The sequence below is a fragment of the Aegilops tauschii genome, unplaced genomic scaffold, assembly GCF_002575655.3.
Source record: "Aegilops tauschii subsp. strangulata cultivar AL8/78 unplaced genomic scaffold, Aet v6.0 ptg000884l_obj, whole genome shotgun sequence".
NCBI lineage: Eukaryota > Viridiplantae > Streptophyta > Magnoliopsida > Poales > Poaceae > Aegilops > Aegilops tauschii.
In genome coordinates, this window is record NW_027333105.1 from 4,181 (window position 1) to 12,721 (window position 8,541).

The 8,541-nt window shown below is 32.7% G+C and overlaps 1 non-coding gene across 1 annotated transcript; it reads right to left on the bottom strand.

Annotated features, from left to right (window-relative positions):
* Window positions 1-7,979: 7,979 nt before the first annotated feature.
* On the bottom strand, window positions 7,980-8,059 carry TRNAL-UAG (transfer RNA leucine (anticodon UAG)). The gene has a single exon. It is a non-coding gene; the product is annotated as a tRNA-Leu (tRNA).
* Window positions 8,060-8,541: the final 482 nt, after the last annotated feature.

The window sequence follows — 8,541 nt, forward strand, 5'->3', positions numbered from 1 at the left end:
AAAAAATTCCTGGAGGACCTTATGAGAATTTAGAAGTCCGACGCTTTAAGAAAGAAAAGAATTCTGAATGGAATGATTTTGAGTATAAATTTCTTGGTAAAAAACCTTCGCCCAATTTTGAATTGTCAAGACAAGAGCTTTATGTAAGAGTAGAAGCCCCAAAAGGTGAATTAGGGATTTATCTAGTAGGAGATGATAGCCTTTTCCCCTGGAGATGGAAAATCCGTCCACCCGGGTTTATTAATTTGCAAATTCTTCCTCAGCTAGTTAAAAAAATGAAATTGGCTGATATCATGACGATATTAGGTAGTATAGATATCATTATGGGGGAAGTTGATCGTTGAAATGATAATAGATAGGGTAGAGGTAGAAACTATCAATTCTTTTTCGAAATTGGAATTATTAAAAGAAGTCTATGGACTGATATCGATTCTACCCATTTTGACCCTCCTTTTGGGAATAACAATAGAGGTACTCGTAATTGTGTGGTTAGAAAGAGAAATATCTGCGTCGATACAACAACGTATTGGTCCTGAATATGCTGGCCCCCTGGGCCTGCTTCAAGCTATAGCAGATGGGACTAAGCTACTTTTAAAAGAAGATATTCTGCCATCCCGAGGAGATATTTCTTTATTTAGCATTGGACCCTCTATAGCAGTCATATCAGTTTTATTAAGTTTTTTAGTTATCCCTTTGGGATATCATTTTGTTTTAGCCGATCTTAGTATTGGTGTTTTTTTATGGATTGCCATTTCAAGTATAGCTCCTATTGGTCTTCTTATGGCAGGATATAGCTCAAATAATAAATATTCTTTTTCAGGCGGTCTACGAGCTGCTGCTCAATCCATTAGTTATGAAATACCATTAACTTTTTGTGTGCTAGCAATATCTCTACGTGTGATTCGTTAAAATAGATCTTTTTCCTATAAAATCCATTAACTATTTATATTCCTTTTCTTATTTAGTATTTGGGTTGGTAAGTTAAACTAGATAGCTATATGAGTGAAACAAAACAGCTTAAAAATTTGTAGTAAAAAGAAAAAATCTCATTTCCTACGTACAAGAAAAAAGTGGAAGTAAACATAAGCAGTGTAAACTCTTTATCCCAAGGTTGATATTTTTTAATTAGTCATCATATCTTGAAGCGGCCAAGAATAAAGGATTCACGATATGGAATTCCATTACTAGAATACTCCTAGTTATTACTATAACTTAATAATCCATAAGAAGAATCCACCAAAAGTTAGTGAAGGGTTAGGAACACTAAAGTACATAAAGGATTAGTAATGGAAAATCTAAAACATTAGAGATTTTTGCCCATAAAAGGAATCATAATAAGGACTTGCAATTTGTAGAAATTATCAAGTAGTACTTTCTTCGGATTCCGATCCAGAGTATGTTCCCATTCACTTGTTAAGGAAATGGCTATCAAGAACGAATTAACCCTTTATCCATTTTTTCTTTTTGAATACCCCCTCCCTGGGGAAAGAAGAATAGTAAAAAAGATATGGAGTGCACTAGAAAAAATTTTCATTATTTCCTTCCTCTATCCATATTCATGCAGAATTGCTCATGAACTAATACCCAACTCTTTCCATTTATTAATTGAATTCCTATAACAAGTAACAAGTGTTTTATTCCAAGATTAAGTTATTACTGAACAAAGAAAAATTTTCATTATATTATAAAGGATGAGATCAATTCGGAAGCGCTTTTTCTTATTCTAGCAGACGGAATTCCTTTGGTCTAATTTAGGACTTTCAAATCTATTTATTTTATTTTATCTAATTCTATCTACGCCCCAGGGGCTAGGAACAAAACAGTCCTTTCTTTTTTCTGATCATAGAGAAGCCGTATGAAGCTAAGGTTTCATGTACGGTTTTGAAATAGCGGTGGGAACTGTGATGTTATCATCGACTATGATTATCTAACAGTTCAAGTACAGTTGATATAGTTGAAGCACAGTCAAAATACGGTTTTTTTGGATGGAATATTTGGCGTCAGCCTATAGGTTTTCTGGTTTTTTTAATTTCTTCTTTGGCAGAATGTGAAAGATTACCCTTTGATTTACCAGAAGCGGAGGAAGAATTAGTAGCAGGTTACCAAACTGAATATTCCGGTATCAAATATGGTTTATTTTATCTTGTTTCTTACCTAAATTTATTAGTTTCTTCTTTATTTGTAACAGTTCTCTACTTGGGCGGGTGGAATTTCTCTATTCCCTATATATCCTTTTTTGATTTTTTCCAAATGAATAAAGCAGTTGGAATTTTGGAAATGACAATGGGTATATTTATTACATTAACTAAAGCTTATTTATTTCTCTTCATTTCTATCACAATAAGATGGACTTTACCGAGGATGAGAATGGATCAGTTATTAAATCTTGGATGGAAATTTCTTTTACCTATTTCCCTGGGCAATCTCTTATTAACAACCTCTTCTCAACTTGTTTCACTATAAATAAGATAATACAATAATAGTAAGAATATTTTCAACACAAAAGCTCTCTCAAACAAGAGAAAGAAACATATCTTTTTCATAGATATTTAGAATGAATATGTTCCCTATGGTAACTGGGTTCATGAGTTATGGTCAACAAACAATACGTGCTACAAGGTACATAGGTCAAAGTTTCATAACTACCTTATCCCACACAAATCGTTTACCTATAACGATTCACTACCCTTATGAAAAATCAATTACACCAGAGCGTTTCCGAGGGCGAATCCACTTTGAATTTGATAAATGTATTGCTTGTGAAGTATGTGTTCGCGTATGTCCGATAGATTTACCCGTTGTGGATTGGAGATTTGAAAAGGATATTAAAAGAAAACAATTGCTTAATTATAGTATTGATTTCGGAGTTTGTATATTTTGTGGCAATTGTGTTGAGTACTGTCCAACAAGCTGTTTATCAATGACTGAAGAATATGAACTTTCTACCTATGATCGTCATGAATTGAATTACAATCAAATTGCTTTAAGTCGGTTACCAATCTCCATAATGGGAGATTACACAATTCAAACAATTAGGAATTCGTCTGAAAGTAAAATAAACAAAGAAAAATCTTCGAATTCAAGAACGATTACTGATTACTAAACTTTGATTTTGTCTTTTTGTTATAAAAATCTAATAATTCTTTATTAAACTTTAAAATTAAACTATAAAGAAAAACTACTGCTTATTGGAAATTATTTCTTATTTTAAATCAGACTAGATTTTCGTGATATAATATAATTTATAACTATACAGTTTATACACAAAAAAATACCCAAATCCTTTTTTCCTTCCTTGAATCCTTTAGTTTTAGTCAGTTCATGAAAAATTTTATACTATTAATTTCTTTTTATCCATAATGGATTTACCTGGACCAATACATGAGATTCTTATGCTATTTGGGGGATTTGTTCTTCTACTAGGGGGTCTAGGAGTAGTATTACTTACCAACCCCATTTATTCTGCCTTTTCGCTGGGATTAGTTCTTGTTTGTATATCCTTATTCTATTTTTTATTAAATTCCTACTTTGTAGCTGTCGCACAACTTCTTATTTATGTGGGAGCCATAAATGTCTTGATCATATTCGCTGTAATGTTCGTAAATGGCTCAGAATGGTCTAAAGATAAGAATTATTGGACTATTGGAGATGGGTTCACTTCACTCGTTTGTATAACTATTGTTTTTTCGCTAATGACTACTATCCCAGATACGTCGTGGTATGGAATTCTTTGGACTACAAGATCAAACCAAATAGTAGAACAGGGTCTCATAAATAATGTTCAACAAATTGGAATTCATTTAGCAACCGATTTTTATCTTCCGTTTGAACTCATTTCCATAATTCTTCTAGTTTCTTTAATAGGTGCAATTACTATGGCTCGGCAATAAGAAAACTTAGAAAAAGTACAAATTATAAGAATTGCAAATCTAAAATAAATAACTAAAGAATCACAATTTTGATTTAGTAAAATCCATCTACTGCCAACAAATACCTCCTTTATTTTCTCTTTTGTTGTGTAATTGTTCTATTGTAATTAATTGAATCGGTTCAATTCTTGCCCTCATATTGAAATGAATCGAGATTGATAAGGAGTTAGTTAATGATGTTTGAGCATGTACTTTTTTTGAGTGTCTATTTATTTTCGATTGGTATCTATGGATTGATCACAAGCCGAAACATGGTTAGAGCTCTAATATGTCTTGAACTTATACTGAATTCAATTAATCTAAATCTCGTAACATTTTCTGATCTATTTGATAGTCGCCAATTAAAAGGAGATATTTTCGCAATTTTTGTTATAGCCCTTGCGGCTGCTGAAGCCGCTATTGGACTATCCATTCTTTCTTCCATCCATCGTAATAGGAAATCCACTCGTATCAATCAATCTAATTTATTGAATAATTAGAATTTTGAATAATTAGACATAGAATCCTCTAAACAAAGGCGCACATATTAAAATAAATAGAAATCAATACTATTTTCTTAGTATTATTTGAGAATATCCATTTTTTTTAGTAGATTATTGCTTTTTTTAGTAGATTATTGCATAGTATTCTTTTTCACTTAAATGAATTTTTGTATTTGTAATTCATTGATATTGCAATTTGAATATTGCAATAATTTATATTGAAAAGACGATAGCCAATTTATTGGCTAATTCGAATTCGTCTGTACAATTCGTAAAATTCTTTCTTATTTCTTATTGTTGAAATCCAAAATTAAAGTCTCTTGGCTCTCTTCACGCTTTCTCACAAACAGATTAAAAAATAGATTTTTATTTTTGAAGTTTGGATAAACCATTGCTTCGTCTGGTGTCTACAATACATATGACTCATTATAGTACTAATTTCATTTTTACCAGATCGAAAAATTTTATGTTGAAAAGAAAAATTTATAGATCCAATGTCACATTCCGTAAAAATTTACGATACATGTATAGGATGCACTCAATGTGTACGAGCTTGTCCAACAGATGTATTAGAAATGATACCCTGGGATGGATGTAAAGCCAAGCAAATTGCTTCCGCGCCGAGAACCGAAGATTGTGTGGGTTGTAAGAGATGTGAATCTGCCTGCCCGACAGATTTTTTAAGTGTCCGCGTTTATTTAGGGCCTGAAACAACACGTAGCATGGCTCTATCTTATTGATACGTTACAAAAAACTTCACTCGAATCGTCTGATTCCTCTTTACCGAAGAAGCCTGTGCTCGAAATAATCGAGCACGGGCTTTTCTGGTCAAAACGTATCTTGTCTTTATCACTTTATCATGAGTTATTTTCCTTGGTTAACAATACTTGTTGTTTTGCCGATATTTGCAGGTTCATTAATTTTCTTTTTACCTCATAAGGGAAACAAAGTCGTTAGGTGGTATACTATATCTATTTGTTTATTAGAATTCCTTCTAATGACTTATGCGTTCTGTTATCATTTCCAACTGGAGGATCCCTTAATCCAATTAAAGGAGGATTATAAATGGATAGATGTCTTCGATTTCCACTGGAGATTGGGAATCGATGGACTTTCATTAGGATCTATTTTATTGACAGGATTTATCACTACTTTAGCTACTTTAGCAGCTTGGCCAATTACACGGAATTCGCGATTATTCTATTTCCTGATGCTCGCAATGTATAGTGGTCAAATAGGATTATTTTCTTCGCGAGACCTTTTACTTTTTTTTATCATGTGGGAGTTAGAATTAATTCCTGTTTACTTACTTTTATCCATGTGGGGGGGGAAGAGGCGTCTATATTCAGCTACAAAGTTTATTTTGTATACTGCAGGCGGTTCCATTTTTTTCTTAATCGGAGTTCTGGGTATGGGCTTATATGGTTCCAACGAACCAGGATTAGATTTGGAAAGATTAATTAATCAATCATACCCTGCAACCTTGGAAATACTTTTATATTTTGGCTTCCTTATTGCTTATGCTGTCAAATTGCCGATTATACCCCTACATACGTGGTTACCAGATACCCATGGGGAAGCACATTATAGTACATGTATGCTTTTAGCGGGAATATTATTAAAGATGGGAGCATATGGATTGATTCGGATCAACATGGAATTGTTACCTCATGCTCATTATCTATTTTCGCCCTGGTTAGTAATAATAGGAGCGATCCAAATAATCTATGCAGCTTCAACTTCTCTTGGTCAACGAAATTTCAAAAAAAGAATAGCTTATTCCTCTGTATCTCACATGGGTTTCATAATTATAGGAATTGGTTCCATAACCAACATTGGACTCAATGGAGCTATTTTACAAATATTATCCCATGGATTTATTGGTGCTACACTTTTTTTCTTGGCAGGAACCGCTTCTGATAGAATGCGTCTTGTTTATCTCGAAGAACTGGGGGGAATATCCATCCCAATGCCTAAAATTTTTACCATGTTTAGTAGCTTTTCAATGGCTTCTCTTGCCTTACCAGGAATGAGTGGTTTTGTCGCAGAATTAGTAGTATTTTTTGGACTAATTACTAGTCCAAAATTTCTGTTAATGCCAAAAACACTAATTACTTTTGTAATGGCAATTGGAATGATATTAACTCCTATTTATTTATTATCTATGTTACGCCAGATGTTCTATGGATACAAGCTATTTAATGTTCCAAACGCAAATTTTGTGGATTCTGGACCACGAGAACTCTTTATTTTAATCTGTATCTTTTTACCAGTAATAGGAATTGGTATTTATCCAGATTTTGTTCTCTCCCTATCCGTTGACAGGGTAGAGGCTCTCTTATCCAATTATTATCCTAAATAGGTTTGCTTTTTTTTACTCGTCTGCTCTATTAATGCAGAAATAAGTAAAAAAGTATAATTAGATCTATCTCGAATTTTTGAGAACCCTTTGAGAAGGCGTTCAAGGGGTTCTCAAATAAAACATAAAAGTAAAAACCTTCATTTCATGAAGGTTTTATTTTATGTAATCATTTAGGTGTTAATGTAAACGAACCATAACTATGTAAGCCTATTCCTAATAGATTTATACCAAAATAACAAATCCAAATTATAAGAAATCCTATCGAAGCTATAAGTGCAGAATTCGTACCCTTCCAATTTGTATTTGTTCTACTATGTAAATAAATTGCGAATATGGTCCAAGTAATAAATGCCCAAGTTTCCTTAGGATCCCAATTCCAATAGGATCCCCAGGCCTCATTAGCCCATACTGCTCCACAAAGAATACCTACGGTTAAAAGGGTAAATCCTAGGCTAATGACACGATAACTCCAAGAATCCAAACGCTCCGTTAATTGATATTTGTAATAATTTGGAAATGAAGGGACAGAGGTTCTTTTTAAAGCACTTCTTTTTGCATAAAAATATTTAATATCACTAAAGAAAAATGTTTTATTTAAAACATTTTTTTTCTTTTTAGAAAAGAAATGGAAATTATTTCGAAATCTAATGATTAGAATAGCGGCAGATAATAAGGATCCGCACAAAAGAGTTGCATAGCTTAATAACATCATACTGACATGCATCATTAACCACTGAGATTGTAGAGCAGGTACTAGTATCGTGGATTGATGCATTTCAGTTAAAAGACCCGATGTGGCAAAGCCTTGCGTTAAAATAGTACTTGGCGTAGTTATTGTGCTTAAATCATTTTTAGAGTTCTGTATTTTAGGAATGGTATGAAGAATATACAGGGCCCATGAAAGGAAGATCAATGACTCATATAAATTACTTAATGGAAAATGTCCCGAGGAAGCCCAACGAGAAACTAAGAATCCTGTTATAGAGAAAAAAGTAACTATCATTCCTTTTTCTGACGAATCACGTAATCCTCCAAGTTCACGAACTAATAAGGTTATAAAATGAATCGTAATCACAATTGAAATCGTTGAGAAAGAGATATGAGTTAGTATATGTTCTAAAGTTGCAAATAGCATAAGGGGAAGGTCCCATTACAAAATTGTAAATTTCGAATTGATTTCTAATCTATTGTATTCTTTTTCAAGAATGCCGCCACTCGGATTCGAACCGAGATGCTTGAGCACTGCTTCCTAAGAGCAGCGTGTCTACCAATTTCACCATGGCGGCTAACTTCAAATAATAGGTAACTTAAAAGAATAATAGCTATTATCTTGGGAATCGTCGATATTGGGAAAGTCCATAAAATTTAGGAACATTAGAGTTTTCATTAAAATAGACTTCGTTTGGTAGTATCGTTTCCATTTTTTTTTTACAATAAACTCTTGCTTTGCCCAATAGAAACACAAACACTGCTTGAAAGAGTTGGAATTTCTTTTTTCTAACTTGCAATTGTAGAACTAATTTTTTCTAATTAATTTCTCGTTTACATTTTGAAAATTCTTTCAATACAATGAAAAAAATCCAAAAGGGTTTCTATTTAATGATGAAATTAAAATGGATAAATGGAAAAGGCTTTTTGGATTTTTTAAAAATTTCTAGAATGAAAGTCTTTATGCTCTTATTAATAAGATTTACTAACCTTATGATTTTGGAGAAGATAGGTGGAAGTTGTAAGTCCTATTGTAAGAATACTCCACTTTTCATAATTT